The 17891-nt window shown below is 45.5% G+C and overlaps 1 protein-coding gene and 1 long non-coding RNA gene across 3 annotated transcripts in view; one reads left to right on the plus strand and one right to left on the minus strand.

The window, feature by feature from the left end:
* The window catches only part of TOP3B (DNA topoisomerase III beta), a 90107-nt gene that overhangs the window by 54674 nt on the left and 17542 nt on the right, over positions 1-17891 (minus strand). The gene's annotated exons all lie outside the window — the stretch shown is intronic.
* LOC113970529 lies at positions 6209-17161 on the plus strand. Its single transcript, XR_003535194.1, has 3 exons — positions 6209-6237; positions 13285-13537; positions 16560-17161. It is a non-coding gene; the product is annotated as an uncharacterized LOC113970529 (long non-coding RNA).

The raw sequence follows: 17891 nt of genomic DNA on the forward strand, positions 1-17891 counted from the left end.
CAGCAAGGCACGGCACTCTTACAACTCTTACCTTCGTCCTGACATTAACTGAAAGATGAATTTTTTTACTCTGTTGTGCCTTTTTTACAAGTGTGGATAACTCCACCCATAACCCTACAACTTCCCACTCACCCAGTCCTTTTTAACCTTTTAAGCACTGCTCCTGACCCTCCATCCTCCGTGCCACTGGCGCAGGCATTTTCAAGCCACATCCATTTTTATTGACCAGAACCACACTGAAACCTCCAGCTCTCAAACTGCAGCCCCCTTAGAAAGTGTCCCCAACAGCTGTAAAAACAGGGGCTCTTTCCACACCAGCCTGAAACTACCTCTGCCCAGGGTTGGCAAAAGGAGCCAACTGTCCCCCCCTCCCCCGTTTGTCTGCAGGCAGGAGTTGCTCTTTTGGGACTCTTTTCTGCTCTCTCTCTCTCCCTATATATATATATATTTATTTATATAATTATTTTTTTGGCGGGGGAGGGACAGGATTTTGTTTTGTTTTTACAGCAGCCATCCAGAGCCCTGGGTATTGACTTTCGGGCACATGAAAGGGATTTTTTACAGGCCTTCCCTGTGGAAGAGAGCAGCAGTAAAAGGTGATACCACCCACTCCGAAGGAATGCTGTGCATGCAATTAGGAGCAAGCTCCCAGCCAGGGGGTTAGAATTCAAAGCAAGGCAAAAGCTCCCCACCTCCCACAAACAACAAATCCATTAAAACTACCAAAGCCATCAATACTAATCAATGCATCCAGGGGCCATTAACTATTTCGGTGCTCGGTTTTTTCCCCCGGCTGCCTCACAGTCCTCTTTCCATCGCTCCCTAGTCCCTGGGGCTGCACCCCGCTGCTGAAACCCCCCACTGTTGGCTCGGTGGCGGATGGTTTGACCACTTCTCCCCGCGCCCGGAGCCGGCCGGGCACTCCCGGCGCTGCAACAGCCTCATTAAATTCCATTAAGTGCCACTGACTTCAAAGGGCTGGTCAGGAGCGGCGGGAGCGCCAGGACCGGCGCTGGGGCAGCGGCCCTGGGGCAGCCGGGGCTCGGCAGCTCCGGCCCGGCTGGACTCGGCTCGGCTGAGCTGGGCCGGGCTCGGCAGCGGCTGGGGCTCGGCAGCGCGGAGGGGTAGCAGCGAAGTGGTTAATCAATACCAGGGCTGCAGGCAGGGGAGGGGCGGGGTAGAAGGGGGATAAAAAATGCAGAAAGGAAGGAAATGGAGGGAGTGAGAATTAGACTCACTATAAAACCTCCTCGTTCTGATTTACAAAAGAGGAAGGGGGGAGAGATGGGGAACGAGTAAAGAGGGGGGAGAAGAAAATGTGAGCCGAGGAGCACAATGCCCCTCTTTCCTGTAGCGGGGATATGTGTCGGGGTTTGGGCTAAGATGGGTTTAACTACGGGTCCGCAGACGCGGTGGGATCGAGGGAAAAATCACATCCATGTAAACCCGATGGAATTAAACTGATTTTTGCACTAGCTGCCTCTCTCTTCCCGCCCCCCCCTTTTATTTTTTTTCCTCCCATCCAATCCCTCATTCATAACTCGCATTTAGTGACTGGTTTTCTCATTGACGCTCCCCTCCCTCTCGGACACTGTCAAGCCGAGCACAAGAGCCTGCTTTGTAGAGGTTTGATCGGGAGAGAGCTGAGTTCTTTGGGCTGACTGCATTTCGGTTACTTTCAATCACTTTCGAAGCTATCGATTGGATATGTTTATGGAAACATGTAAGGTATTTTTGGCCATCTGCTAGCTAGGAAATGATTAAGATTATTTATTTTTAGCGAAAGGAACGAGATCTCTCTGCCTTTCTTGTTTTCGATCCTGCAGATAGGAAAATATCCTGAAGAAAATATTGCATTTTTATCACATTAAAACGATTGCTCCATCTAAATAAAGATGTGGTTGGGGAGTGGTGAATTTGGGTACATTTTAAACTTTTAGAAATCATTTCTGACAACTTTTAAATTACTAAAACGTTTTGGAGGATGCTTTTTTTGTTGTGAATAGAGCTTTTGGGTTTTGGGGTTTTTTTATTTGCTTAGTTGCTCTTTTTACTTAAAAAATCCTTTAACAAGTTGTATTTGTTGAAAAACTGTAAGAATCTGGGGAAAAAATAAAGGAACAATTTGAATTTCAGTGATATGTAGACACGTGGAGAGAGACAGGCATACACAGAATAATTTTAAATTGTTTTATTCTCATGGGTCTGAATGAAAGTCCATTCAAAGAAAACTTTTTTTTTTTGGGTAAAATACTTGGGTAAAAGTATGGGAATTGTGAAATCTGACATGTTTTAGGGGTAAGTTTTAGGATCATCCAGATCAGTGTTTAAATTAAGGGTCCACTTAATTTTTCAAGTTAGTGTGTTAAAAAAGAAGTCAAGGTAGCTGTGCTAAATGAGAAAAGAATTTTATAGCTTTTAGCTGAGCTCAGAAGTGTCTTTGATTTCCAGCCTCTCAGAAGGAGTGGTACTGATTTTCTGAAGTTGAAGCAGACCAAAAGTCCAATCTGTTTAAGTTTAAACATGAATAGTCAATGCTGCCGTGTGAACATTTTATGAATCTAATTGTTCCTGTCTCCCATGGAGTTTTATCAATTAGTTTTGAATCCAAACTTATAGTTTTGTCCTAAGAAACAAGTGTTTGCAGCTAGGGACCTGGGAATAAAAGACAAAATATAAAAATCAAATCTATCCTTCCTAAATGTAGCAATCTTCCACAAGGATGAAGTTTAAAGTTAATTTATAACTGCCTTTGTAAATATCTTTGGAAACTTCTGTGAAATTTTTTTGCCCTCCTCTCTTCTCTTTGTTTCTGTCTGTCACCCACACCCACAAAGCGTATGTATGTTCAAGACCTAATTAAGAAGGTTTTATAAGAGTTTGTACATGTGTTTTCACACAGATGGTAAAGGTGCGGTGTGTTACTATGCTGCTCATGTGGGACTGCATTAACCCTGCAGATGGGAAGAGTGTTATGAAAGAAATCGTAATTAATAGCATTAAGAAGCTGATTAAAATAAAAAACACGTTATTGCAGCGGGGGTCTCATTAAGGAATAGTCATGCCTGTCTGCCACAGATTTAAGAACTTTCAGTCACAAGGCCTTGAACAGAGGCAGCTCCAGTTTAAGCAGACCCAACAGAGACTCCACCCCCAGTGACATCAGATTGAGTTACACTGCAAAAACACCCCAAGATCTGCAGAAAAAAAAATCAGCTTTTCTTCTTCCCCTCCTTGATGTTTAAAAATGATAAAAACGCCATTCTTCTCCAGCATTATATGCTTGCAAGAAGCCCTTCTTGAAAGCAAACTAACAGCAGAACAAATTACTTTCCTCAGCCTCCTTTCCAATGGGAGGGGACAGCACAACTGCACATCTGTGGCAAAACACCACCAAAAAATATCCAAAGAATTCCCCAATGTCCCCCAGCCCTGAAACACAGAAATTAAATCAATCAATTCAGCATTACAACAGAGCAAGTCTCCTTTCACGGAGTAGGCAGGAGCACATGGAAAGGGCTGTGACACACAGTGACAAATCTGGATCTGGGGATGGACGGTGGGCGGTTGGGACCCTTCATTAACTTTATTTGCAGTTTGTTCAAAGTTAAACTGACAAACCTGTTCGGAGTTTGTTGTAAAGTTACACGTTTTTCACATGAATATCCAAGGCAGTTGTCTTTCTTTAGGATGTGTCATTTCCTGTGTAGCTATAATAATATACTAAGTAAAGGGATAGTAATGAATTCACATATGTATAGACGATGTGCATAGGAAAGATAGCAGGATGTTGCATATATACAACAGCAAAGTTTGGCAGAAAGCATTTTGTTAAAAAGTTTGGAAAATGAGCACACTGAAATAAGAAACAAGCTTCAAGTATTCTTGGCATTCAAGACAAGACTGGCAAGTAAAGATTTATGGAGAACTCAGCGTGGGACAGGAAAGGCTCCCTGTTCAAAGATTTGGGGAGGTGGATATCATACTCAGGACAGAGGTCACCAAAAAGAGCTACAAAACCAACTTCTTACCTGCTCCTCACGTGCTTTATTTTACTCTGAATTGTGCAATGCTAAAAGTGTAGCAAGGCATAAGGAAACTCTCTGGCGACTGATAGCAAGCTGAAGGAATTAACTGAGGGGATATAGAAGTTCACCTTTGCTCCAGGAAGAACATCTTCCTTTTTTGCTGTAAGATATCTACTTTTTTTTTTCCCCAGCAGTAAAGTGTCAAACCCACAAAGGAAGCAATATAATTAGTGCTGGTACCTACTACTAACTCGGATCTCTGAAGACAGACCAGTGCAGCTTTTCAAATGTCTACCATTTTGAAATCAGAAAAACGTTTTCTAACAGACAGAAGAATCCCTCTTGAATCCCCCCTGGCCCTTTTGAATTCACGCCCTGCCTTACATCAAACGTTTTTTTGCTGATTAACTGCACAATCAGGTCCCCGCAGATCAGGGGAAGAATGGAGAAGAGAAAAGCAACCTCTTTTCCAGAGAACAATACCATTATTTCAGCTCCATTGGACAGGAATGTGTGATTTCACAGCCCACTGCCCTTCTCTCCCATCTCCAAAAACACTGCCAGAGATCCACTGCTCCAAGTCCCCACCCATTAGTACCCAGATCCAGCATTTACAACTTGGGTTCAATGTTTGTGCATGGGGGGCTACACACATATATGAATACATATATGGAGAAAATATGCAAATCAGAACCAACTCCTAAGCCAAAGAATAGATAGAAAGGAAGTTTAGTTTATTTTTTAAAATAGCTAATATCCTTCTTTTTGTATAATGTAAAATTCTAGTTCATACCAACAAAAGTTATATTTTGGGGTTGAATTTGGTATGAAGATAGTGAACAAATGAAAGGAAAGGATATTTTAAAATTAAATAATGCAACAATTTAGAAAGAAATATACTTCTTTTTTTTTCCCCAAAAGACAAGTAACTTAATAAAATGCCAGTAAATACAGTTGAAGGGGAAAAAAACCTTTTTATCCCCACAAAAGTGTACAAAACTTTATTACTATTTCACAGTTTACCCAGTTCCTTTGCTGGTAAGTTTGTCTCACTGATGTATGGAAACATTTTCATTTTACAAACATCTGTTGAAATCGACTGTTGAAGAACTGAGGAACTATGTATTTGGAAAGGGAAACAACTGTACAGTTGTGAGTTTGTTAGTTAACAATACAGCAGAAACCTTTCCAAAAGACTCACCAAGACCTTTCCCTGTGAGAAGGACTATCTCTCAATACTCTCTCAGTCTTTGTTGATGAATGTTTCAATGATTCCTGTGTTTTGTATTTGCAGGACAAGAGAAGTGCTGGAAACCTCACCTCCCTAGCCTGTAAACTTTGATATCGCCTGATTTCAGCTCAACGGCGTGTACAAAAGAAAAAGCTCTTGCCATGAAAGTGCACTGGAGTGACCTGGTGTGTTCCAGTTGGTCACAATTAAATCCCCTGCTTGGCTCAGCCCGCGGCTGCGGGAGGAGCGGGAGGGGAGCGTGGCCGTCCACACCGCTGCAGGAGGGAGCGGAGCAGCTCCCCCCTGGGCACGCACCCACGGAGCACCCCAGGGAACGCTCCTCACCCACAGCAATAATTACTATTCTAAACTTGACTAATTTAGCGGTTTGTTTAGCCCGAGCGGTGGTTGCTTTTCTAATTGCGGGAAAGATGTCCAGCTTTGAAATCGAAATAGACACAAAATAGCTGCAACCTCTTGGGCAAGGCACCCTCCCCCCCGATCACACTTCTCCGATCCGGGACGGCTGGGGATCAGTTTTGTTCCCCCAACACCAGCACCGCCGAACAAAAGAGAGAAAGAGAGAGAAAATAATATTTGCTCAGGTCCCCCCTCTGCTCGCCTTTGATTTATCTGTTTACAACCGGGGACCCCCTCAGTTGAAACAAAAAATTCAATGAAAATGTAGTTGGAGAAAAGGCGGGCAAACTACTGGAAAAAAAAAATTTGTGAATGGAAGAATGTGTTTGTGCATTCATTGTTAAAATAAAGAGCGTGCCGTGACGTCGGCACGGGGCAGCCAATGGGCGAAGGGGTAATATTTTTAAATATCCTCCCCGGCAGCCAATGGCGGGAGCGGTGGCAAAGACTAGCGCAGGGGCGAGCCAATGGCGGGCAGGTATGCTAATGAGGAGCTGGTCAGGCAGGAGCTGAATGTCAACTAGTCAAAGATGGAGGCTGGAGCGGGGAGGCCATGAGGTTGGTACCGGAGGATTTGCCCACGTTCCGATCGATGAGGGATCGGCGCCCCGGCGCGCCCGGGGCGGCGGCGGCGGGAGGCGGGCGAGGTGTTTAGAGAGGCGCGGAGCCGCGCCGCTCCCGCCACCTCTTTTGCGCCTCTTTTGGCAACTTTCCCCCCCGCGGCGCGGGGACCCCTCGTTCTCTCCCGTGCCGCAGGTACCGCGCGGGGACCGGGGCCCGCCGGCGCCGCCGCCGCCCACGGCCGCATCCGCCCGCCCGGGCGAAAATGGCGGGAGCGCGGGCCCGAGGGGGCGCGAGGGGCGCGGCGCTGACAATGGCCCGCGGGGCGAACGGCGGCGGGACGGGCGGCCGGGGGCGCCCCCCGCCCCGGGCAGAGAGGGCAGGGGCGGGGGGACCTGGCGGGGAGCGCGGGGCGAGGCGAGGGCGGGGGGAGCCGCGGGACAGCGGCGCCCCTCGTCCTCCTCCCGTGAGGAGGCTCCCCCGGCTGCGCTCCCCGGAGAGGTTTCTCCGCGGTGCGGGAGGCTTTTCCTCCCGCATTGTAAGTGCGGCGGTTCCCCGAGTGAAGTTTGGCTGGTCGGTTTGCGTTCTGTCGTGCGATCGATGCGAGGTGTTGAAAGGAGCGGGCGGGCGGAGCCGCCGAGGGCGGCAGCGGAGCTGGGGATAAAACTTGGGAGCGGCAGGAGTGGGGAAGGGGCGGCTGTGCCCGCCGGCAGCGGAGCAGGGAGCGGGGACAGCGCGGGGCGCATCACCCGTGCGCCGAGCGCGGAGTAGCGCCGGGAGAAGCAATGCCGGCGGGCAGGGCTGGAAATCTCTAGATAGTGGTGAGCTTTTTTTTCTTTTTAACCGTCTTCCTCTCTCAACCGTTTCACCCATGCAAACAGTCCTGAGAAATGGAGTGGGACCCCACGAATGAAATTCTTGTCGCCGGGGCCGGGCGCGCTCCCTCCCCACCCCCAGCCCGCGCTGAGGGCTGTTTCACGGGAGGATTCGCGGGTGCTGCCCGTTCTCATTGTGCCACAGCGCTCCTCCTGCAAAATGCTATACCCATTTTTAAACGTAGCAAAACTCCTGTCTCTCTAGATAGCACGTAGAATTGCTTTGCTAAAAGATCCTGTTTTAGAAGCTCCGTCTTTTTTTTTTTTTTTTTTTTTTTTTTTGACTAAAGCCCCCCAAAGAGCGAGGCAGTAAGTCACATGCTATCTCCAGCCAGTATTTATATTGGCTTAATATATAAATCTCGTAAAACTAATGCTTTGCTTAAATAGTCCAGAGTTTTTGCAATAAACCAGGGTGCGCAGCCCAAAGTGTTTCTTTGGCATTCTTGCACTTTGCCCCAATTCCGCTCCGTTTCCCTCCAGTGTGTGGTCTTCGAGTTGTGTAAGGAAAGCTCGTACCCTCAAACACAAACCTGGGACTCTGGAATTAAAAAAAACCCCACTTCCTAAAGATTAACGTACACTCTTCTAGTTTTCTTTTTCTTTTTCTTTCCTTCTTTCTTTTTTCTTTTTTTTTTTTTTAACATCTCCAAACTAGCCTAGGTTTCTGGATTAGGGATAAATTATTGTTAAAAAAAAAGAAGGAAAAACTGAAATGTAATAATAAAATAAGAATGATACAATTTAATATTCTAACTGGGCTGGGACATTTATAAATTAATTAGCTTTTGGTTAGTACTACTATGATAAAGTGACAACTGCAATTCATGTAGTGCATTTTCTCACTCAGCCCAAATTCCCCCACAACCAAATCAGTTTAATTCATTTTAGCATTTAGTACAATTATTACTTGTCTATACAGTGCATGGAAAGTTGTTTTCAAGTTTGGATTTCTTTGCATAGAAATCCTTTGCATTGTTTGAAATAAAAGAATTTTATAATTTCTCAAGTGATTCTTATTTAACAGATAGTTATGTTTTCCAGCTTTAAGTAAATGGTAAACAGTTTAAGCCTAAAGACTAACGAGTTGACTTTTAAATGTTACTTATTGCTAAAATTATTTGGAATCTTTGATTTTTAATGATTAACTGATGTTTTCTCCTTACTACCCATATATTCTTTTGAAAAAGGAAAAATTATAATAGTAATGTTTTCGTGGTGCAAGTAGGTGATTTTTAAAGGTCTCACTGCTGAATTGCAGTTGTGTTGAAACCTTGCTTAGATGCCTGTGTGAAATAGCAAGACTTCCTTAGCAATTAGAAGTGAATAATTTAAGCTACTAGAAGCATATATGTCATAAATACCAAATATTTTAGCAGCTGATTCAGATGAAGACAAGAGAAAGGATATTAACTTATTGTGTCTTTAATATTTAGTTCATACACCTACTTTTGTAAAATACTGGGGTGCTGAAATGCAAGGAGGACAATCCCAATTCTGGTATTTGCTTTCACATGCTCTAATGCAGTAAATTTGTAATTGGTAAGGGAAAAAAAAGTCCCTAAAGCAAGCTTATCTAAACTCTTGCTGAAGTTAATTCAAGATGCATTTGTGAAATATTAAAATCTAATTTTAAAGAATGACATTGATTCAATGTGGTTGTTGAAGAAACTCCTTTTTTTTTTAATGTAACAAATCTGTTTTAGAGTAAATCATGCACAGAAGGCCATCATTTGGAGAAGTTTCTAACTGATTTATCACTTATTTTGGAAAGTCTCTGAAGTATGCTGTTGTCCAGAGCCCTTTTTCTGTTGTACTACTGGCAATTATGATGAGCAGTGCAATATTAAAAGGGCATTGGCTGGCAGAAACATGACCCCCTTTAGCAGCCCACCCTCTTCAGAGTGGGCAACAACCCTAAAATAGATGCCTCCTCCAGTGTATTTATGCACGTATGTGAAATAAGGTTTTATAAATGTGGGAGTGGTTTTAAATAAGGAGAGAGATTCTGGTTATACATTTTGATGTGTCTGTCTATACAAATGGGCTGGAATAATTTAAACACATCCTATTTAAAACATACGTTCCAAACATTGCTGGGAGCTTTCAAGGCATCACATTACCTGCTTTGTTTACCAATAGCTTGTGAGTAATTAATTATTAATTTCTACAGACTTCCATACAATATCTACATTGAAATTTTATAATGATGTCTTTATAATTTTTCCTCTCAGAGAAACTTTCCCCCTTATGTTCAAGGTGGTCCCTTATCAATGTCTATAGGGACTTAGTACTGATGATTTGTTTCTAAGAACCTGTGGTGTTTATACTGTGATTTTTGAGTGGTGACACACAGATGCATGTGAGATTCAAGCACAGGCACTAGGTATTTTTATACCTAAGTTTCATCTGTTCTGTAAAATTTCCTATAGCAAATCAAAGTACTGTGTATGTATACCATTCTATATGTATATACCCCCCCTCCCACCTTTTTTCATCTGTATTGGTCAACCATCATAAAATCACAGCACAATTAAGAAAACTTCTGAAGGCACTGGAAAGGGTTGGCACTTTCTGTGATTTGCTTAAATTGTGTAGTTCATATTCACTGACTGACCAATTTGGGGTTTATGGAAACACATACATTTGGGGATGCCGAATTATGTCCCTTGTTGTTTTATTCTCCGTTACTGCAGAAAAATATTTTATCGTATAAAACCTTTATAACGTGCCGTGCCTAGATATACTGGGCATGTAGCACAAGACTTGAATGGTTTGTTTAACAAGCCATACTAACAGTGGTCTTTTTCTATCTCTCTCCCTTTTTTTCTCTCTGTCATTTTTTAAACTAACTTTTTTGGGGGGTTGTTGTTTTTTTGTTGGTTTTTTTTTTACTTTGTCTAATTATGATTGCAAATAAACTTTGTCATGCAGAGTTTTATTGGGGCTAAACATAAAAACGTTATTGTGGTTAACACTGTAATGTAACAGTCCCTTACAAAAGGATGCAGGGACAGCTGTGCAGAACGTGACAGCGGCTGCTGGTATCGCTGGCTCTGACAATGTTGCACTACTGTCTGCACAAATAAAGCAGTGCAATAATATTGTCAAAGCATTTGGTTCCAGTCCTAATACATCCTTTATGATCAGTTACTGTTGCACACACAACCCTTGACATTATGGCATTCTGTAGTTATTTAATGCATTTTAGTAGGGAACCAGCCTCCTACTCTGATTTCTTCCCTCCACCACAAAGGCTCGAACTAGCATTAAAATGCCAAGATCATGTAGAAATTGCCTAAAAAATCCCTACCCATGTGTTTGTTTATTTTGTGTTTGGGTTGAGTGGTGTGTATGGAAATTCCTTGGGTTTTGTTCCCCATTTTGACTGCTTCAGTGTACAAAATGGATTGCCCTTTCTGCCACTAGCCTGGGATTGTGTGTCCAAGTTGTAAAATAAAAAGCTGGCCTATTCACATTTTAAAGCCCTCTTGTCCTCCTTCAGAGCAATCACCACCTTTAAAAATATCTTGACCAGCTTTGAATATTTTCTTGCTTCTGCTCTAAAAATTAGAGTTTTATGAGCCTAAGGATGTTACTGTTGTGTAAAGAATTCAGTGATTTAATATATACACATGTATTTACACACTATTTAATTTTTGCTTCCTATTGATGTATTTTTCAAGTTCCACCGTATTTCACTTTTAGAGAAATTACTGTTAAGATTAAAGCAATATTGATACCTTCATTTTCATTTTAAAAAAATAGTATAAGATATCCAAATTGATTATTATTTAGGTATGAAAGACAATCTTTCCCTGCACTTCCCAATATCAATGGGGAGCGAGGCTGAGAGACGTGGGGATGATGTAGGCCTAGAAACAGGAACACTGCATTCAGAATTGATCTTTAAATAACAATATGATGGTGACTGTCACTCGTGGTGTAGTTGGAGGCAGATGTGGTATTTTCCCTTGCAGCTGCTAAGAAAGGGGTTTGGAGGGCTGGGGGATGGGACCTTCCTCTCTCTTTTTTTTTCTTGAAGCCTTGAGCTGTTACCTTGGGAGCAAAGGGTGGGGGTGGGGAGAGCCGTCATACTGGAAATCAAATCTAGGTAAACGAGTGCTTTCAGATTGCACAGCACATCCCAAGCCATGCTGGGGTGTGCTGGTGAGTGAGCCATGGGGAGGCAGAAAATGGAGGACCACATCCTGAGGAGGGGAACGTGTCCCATTTTAGAGGGATGAGGGGAAGCCGAATCCTCAATAACTCCAATTCTCCAATGAACAGGGGAGCAAACAAAAGACACCTTTTCAGTCCCTCTGTTTCTGGGGGGAGCTGAAGCCTGTCTCCCTCTCACACCCAGAGGAGAAGGCTAAGCCTCCATGCCTGATCTGGAGGCACGGTGCTGGTGGCCCATGCAGTGCACTCCCAGGCCTCAGTGGAGGTAACCCGAGCCGGCATGGCTCCCTTTCTCCAGAGCTTTTCTTTTCATCCATCTCTGCATTGTAGTACAGTGTCCATTTTGGTATGCATTAAAGAACAGGGAGGCCTGTTTAGCTTTGACACTTTCCCCTCTTCCTCCTTCTAAATCTTGATTAACTAATAGGTAGGAGAGAGCAAAATCTGTAAGGGCTTTGCTGGGGGGTGTCTTCCCCCCACACCATCAATAGGAGCACAAGAGTGACCAGAGTGAAAGCATAAAGGGCCCTTTCCTGCCCCTGACCAGGGAGGAAGAGAAGGAGAGCGGACCAGTGAGAAGCTGGAAGCCACCCTGGAGCAGGGCAATGCTTTGTTCTCTGTGTGTGTGTGTGCTCATGGAGCCCATCAGTGAGTGAAAACAAGTGCTAGTGAAAGCCCTAGTGGGGCTGATGCAGGGCTGTAAGATGGCCTCTCAGACATGTGAGCCTGCCTTGTTTGGAGGTGGAGAAATCACAGGGGGAATAGATGCATAGTTGTTTTCCTGTATGAAGTTATGTCTTTAAAAATAATATGGTCCCTACACTTGAAAACCTCCCTTGGGCGTGGGGGGAATTTGAGGCGTGTGATACAAGGAAAGGCCTGTGCCATGACAAGGACCAAATCCCATTTGCAGAGGGAAAGGGACAACCTTCTGAGGCCTCCTGGCTCTGGCTGGGGCAATGGAGCTCACGAATGCCCTTCACTGAGTGCCAGCTCTTGGGAAGGCAGGCCCCAGGCGTGTGAGGGGAGAGGACGAGGTTCCCTGCAGATTTGGGCCTGGGATGGAGATTACACATTCCAAACCCTCCCTTCCCTACTTTTTTTTTTTTTTTTTTAACCCTGCCTGGCTGAGGAATGTAACAGGGGAAAAAAAAAGCAGTGGAGGAAAGAAAAAAAAAGAGAGGGGGGATTCGGAAGCAAAGGCCCCTTCAGGAGTCTGTATTTGTGCAAGGGAAACCATTTGCATGTGTGTGGAGATGCCAGAGTTTGTCTCCAGTTGGGTCGGAGGGGGAGGGCGCGGGAGGAATGCGGGGAATCAGGTCGGGCTGCGGGGGGAAGGGCTCCGGCAGAGCTTCCATCCTGTTGTTGCATAAACTTGTTAAAAGAACCCCTCCTCTGTGGAGGCAGCACACATAGGGTATTAGTGTGGTGGAGGAGGCCAGACCTGTGCCCTGGCTACACAACCAATTGGAGCGGAAAGTGAAATCAGATGGTTTAAGTTTTCAGAGGATTTTTTTTTTCAGGGGGACTTTTTGAGTCATTGAATTGAGTGCTAGATCTCTGTTAAGGTCGCTCCTGCTCTGGCCGCTCTTGGGTGGTTTGGCGAAGGGAGGTGGCCGGGCGGGGGCAGGAGGTGCCGCTTCCCCTCCTGCTGTGCCACTGGCCCGGCTGTGCACACTTGGGCTGGGGCCCCAGCGAGAAATCGAACCCCTGCCCCTGCAGGCTTGGGGATGGGGGCTTTGTGGGCAGGTGGGGTGTGTGGTGAGGGGAGTCTGTCCCTTGCCATGGGGGAAAGAGTTACTTGGGGGACCCCAAGATTAGTCCCACATATGCTCTTTCCCAGGCAAGGAAACTACAAGGCCTTTCACTTGCTCTGTACACGCAGGGCCAGCAGTGGGATCGGCACTTCCAGGGTGATAGTAGTTAGCCCTATTTTCCTCCTGCACTTAGAACCATAAGTCGTCTTTTTTTTTTTTTTTCCCATCAGACAGCAGAGCACTGGTAAACACCATGCAGAAAAGCCGTATTGTGGGGTTACAAAGTCTGGGCTGTTTAAGGAGCTCTGTCATTCCTTTTAATGGAGCTCACTGACGCAGGTCTGGGTTCTGCCAGCCGAGGAAATACTGCTGCTGAGAAAAGGGTTATTGAAACCCACAAACTAAATATTATAAGCAAGAATCAAATGGCAGGACATTCTGGAGTGTAATCCCTCCTGATTTCAGGAGAAGGGGAATGTATTGGTAAGTGGCTGTGGGTGACAGAATCCGTGAGCTTGGTGGGTGAAATGCACTTGGAAAGGTGATGTTTTCAGAGAGGATTATCAACCCTTACTCTCTCAAGTCTCTCACACTTGGACAAGTTGACTCTTGCATGGAAGCAAGAATCCCCTTTTTCTCTGGACAGATTTGTACAAACTTGCTAGATAGACTTAAGGAGCCAGGACCGGAATGCTAAGAATTTTCTCTCTCTTAAAAAAAAAAAAGGAATTAAAAAGGCAACACTTCCCAGTTTTAAAACAAAGATAAAATTATTAAACAGGATGGAAAACTCTAAATCAACTCTCAGCCTACAGCTGTTTCCAAAGTGTTTGCTCTGGCCTTTGGTAATAGTGTCAATTCCACTGCAGAAAATATATTGTAGACTATATAATGTATTTAATTGCAAGATGGCTTTTAAATGGTCTCCTTTCCTCAGGCTAGAGAACTGGCAGTGATCAGGGAAGCAAGGCTGGACAAAGCTTTGTGCCCTTCTATGTTTTGTGAGATTGCAACTGAGATGAAAATTTAAAAAACCTGCTTGCCCTGAGTGACATCTTTAACCACAAGAGAAACAAGCAAACAAAACAGCAACAAAGGGAAGGGGAAATGGCTCCCTAAGCTAAACCAGGGAAGGCAAGGTCTGATCTCACAAGGACCAGAGGCCTCTCAGCTCCAGAGACTCAGCTCACTACTTCATTTATCCCAAGGCTTCATTGTAAGGACACTTCAGTCTATTTGTCTGCTAACATCAGAAAAAGGGGACTTAAACACACAGCAATGGCTCGCTAAAGTAAGATTCCCCATACGCACTGCCAAATAAAAAGCTTCCATTATTGAGCAACATATAAAATGCTATTTCCATACCAGTCTGGGTGACATTTCCATTTAGTTTCTCTAACTGTGATTAAAGGCAAGAGAGGTTTCTAAACATATCTAGAGATGCTGAGCCTCCTGGTGTATAAATAGCATGCATTTCATAATCTCGTGTTTAAACGTTTATTTTAAAATAACCCCCATATACATTCCAGAAAGTCTCCCTGCTATAGGACATAGTGCAACCCAGGCTTTGCATATTATTTGCAAACTCAGGGGAATATTACTGGAATACTAGTCGAGGCTGATTCAGTCTTTTATTTTTCCTGTTTAGTTTAAAAAAAAAAAAAAAGCAAGGTGTGGGGAGGCCTGTGCCAATACACCACTTAGAGATAAGGACATTTTTGAGACACATCTAGGCTCTCAGCACAGATCCAGAAGCATAAAGTAACTTAATTGCTTGGAACTTAACTTGAGGCTGAGGTTTCTAATTACATCTCTTACCCTCCCTTGCCAGTTGTAGCTTCTGCAACTACTGAAGTACTTAAGTTGTGAGGAAGTCATCAAATCGTGCTTCCCCCCCCACTATCCATGCATTAGTAACATCACTTGATGTGCAGACTGTGTGTTTCCACTGTCAGCTTGCCAGTGGGTTTGTCTCTTGGGCCATTGGAGAAGTTAAATTGTGTGTATTAAGTCCAAGTCTTGTTTGAGATAACATCGAGGGTGAAGAGTGGAAAAGACATGGTAAACAATAGACAAAATAGAGAGTGGATGAGAATAGATGGAAAGGTAAGGCTGAGCCTAGTTGCATCTTTTTTAATGTTCTCAGTCCAACTGGATGTCTAGGTTGCAGGGATTGTCAGGAAGCAGTGGCAGGATTAAACCTGAGGTTTTGCCAAGGTAACAAGAACACAGAAGTTTGATAAAACTCAATTCTGAGCTGCTTTCAGCAATCTCTGTGAATATAGCCTTCTAATTAGTGTAAGCAAAGATTTAATACAAATAATGTGGAAAAAACATACCTGTTTTCTTCCCCAGGCATCACAAAGGATGGGGAGAGGGAAGGATTGGGACAGATTGGAGGTTTTGTTTATCGGGCATTAGAAAAAACCAAACATTGAATGGAGCTTGCCCAGCTCCTTTTTCTTTGGCATGTCAGGCAACATCAAAGGGGATGCAGGGCTGCCTCACCAGCATGCTAAAAGCCAGGAACCTCTAATGGCAAAGACCAGATAAATGTGGCATGGATAAATTAGCCAAGAATCCATGAATTAAGGGACTGTCTCTTCATTACGCTCCTATTTAATCCACTGGAAAGCAGACTGAGGAAAGAGAAGCTTAATGTGTCAAAATCATGACCTGGTTTGGGATGGCCTGGGAATGAAGAGTCCTTCCTCTGGACTCTCAAGTGTTCCTATGTGACAAATGCACTGGGGCAGGTTAATTGGGAACCAGAGTGCAGAGGAAGAGTCTAGCTGGCAAAGCAGCCCTGAAGTCGGAGGTATCTCAGCTCTTCCCTAGGGATCATTTCTGTGGCTGTTAGTGTGTTCAGCACTAAGCCAGTCCCAGTTGAAGATTGTGCCTTCCAGCCTGGGACAGAAAAGGTGCTGGGGAGGGGGAAGAGAAGAAAAAGCCAAACAAAACAAGCTAGGGCAAAACACGTGTGCGTCTCCAAACACTGTTTAATCTGTGTGCATAAATGTGAAGTCAGTGCTGGAGAGCCAGCCCTGGAGATCCTGTTTCGCTTTCTAATTTTTGGTGTGTACTTAATCCTGTGATTTCCAGTGAAGGGAGGGGTATTTTAAAACACTGGGCTCTCCAAGTAGGAAAGCCCTAGAAAGGAAGTTCTCTGAAGGCTTGACGCCTGTTACTAAGAGGTTCAAAATACAACTATCAGTTAATCAAATAAATAACGCTTCCCAGCCTCTAACAGCTAGGCAGCTAATTGACTGAGGCTATTAATAAAGGAGAGAAATTTGCACAGAAGAATGTGAGAACTGGGGATGGAGGAAAAAATCTGTTCTGGAGTTAAAAATGTCCTGGGAGAAAGGGATAGCACCCATACATAGATTCTGTGGGTCAGAGGTTTACTCCATTCCTGCATCCTCACTCTCTCAGGAGCACATGGTGCTGTCATCCATAGGGCAGTGCACAGCTTTCTAACTTTTTACCCCTTCCCCATTTGCAGGCATGGAATGAAGCTCCCTCCAGTCACCTGCCGCAAGACACATTATCCAGCTTCCTAACCTTAAGGATGAGACCCTATCAATATTGCCTCTGCTTTTGTGATCAGGGTAGTAGTGCAATATTGCTTATAGGGTCTTTTCTTTTGAGGGTTATTCTTCATGGAGAGAAGAAAGCCACAGCAGGAAAAAATAATCCTATGTGCCCACCGAGTTAAGGGAAAAGTTGTGAAATGCTGAGCGTTGTTAGATAGGCAAGTAATTGTGCAGAGATGTTATTTGTGACAAATAATCGTGCTATTCTGGTGACTCAGGTTGTGAGTAATGGGTATATTTCTGATGCTATCACGCAGGATTCAAAACGGCCTCGTGTTTAAAACACATAAGCAGTGATTGAAACCAGAGAAACCCATCAGGGCTCCTTTTTAAAATACTATGAGTCCCGAGACATTTGAAGGGTGCCTGTATTACATACTGATGTAAACACCCACCAAGGGATGGGAGGAGATACATTGCCATACTTGCTGTTTCCGTGCCTGATCCCAGCCCGAAAACGAGTGCGATGCGAAGCAGAGCACAGCACAAAGAGGCCGAGGCTCTAATCCCAGTAACCTCCTCGAAACAAAGCTCATGCTTCTGCCTGGTGAGCGCGGCCCGCCGGGCTCCGCAGCCGGGTCCCGCAGCCGGCGCTGTTCCGGGGTCGGGCGGCGCAGCGGGGCCGGGCACTGCCTCCGGCCCTTCCCAAGAGCTGCTCTCTGAGGTACGTGGGAACGGAGCAGGGATGGGGGTGTTAAATCTCCTCTCGGCTTTGTGAAGATCAGCTGGGGGCTGACAGCAGCCGGGATGGCCGAGTGGGTGGCCCTGCCTTCCATTTCAGGTGGTCCCCCCGGTCCCTTTCGGGACCTCGGGGGCCCAGGGAAAGGGGTGGTGGGAGGGGACTGAGGGCCGGATCAGGGCGCGGCGGAGCAGCCGCTGCCGCGGGGCTTTCCGTCCAGGTTCCTGGGCGCCGCAGGGCCGCTGCCGCGCGTCTCCCCGCGGCGACCGGGCTCGCCTTGCCGGTCCGGGGGTGTGCGGGGAGGGCCCCGAGCCATACGGCGGGGCCGTGCCCCCTGCCTCCCCATTGTACGGCTGACCCTGCCGCTGCCCTCGGTTTAAACCCTCCTCCTCCCCTCCCCGGCTGCCCCCCCAGCATCATTCCAGTGAGAAGCGGCCAGCTCGGAGACAAAGCTAGGACCTCCCCACCCCACTCAGGCTCTCCCTTCGTGCCCTCAGCCCGGCAGTCGGGCTGCAGGCCGGGGGCTACTGCAGCTGCTGGGCCAGCACTGGGACCACCGGGC

Source organism: Neopelma chrysocephalum, unplaced genomic scaffold, assembly GCF_003984885.1.
Source record: "Neopelma chrysocephalum unplaced genomic scaffold, ASM398488v2 Primary Assembly neopelma1_77, whole genome shotgun sequence".
Lineage (NCBI taxonomy): Eukaryota > Metazoa > Chordata > Aves > Passeriformes > Pipridae > Neopelma > Neopelma chrysocephalum.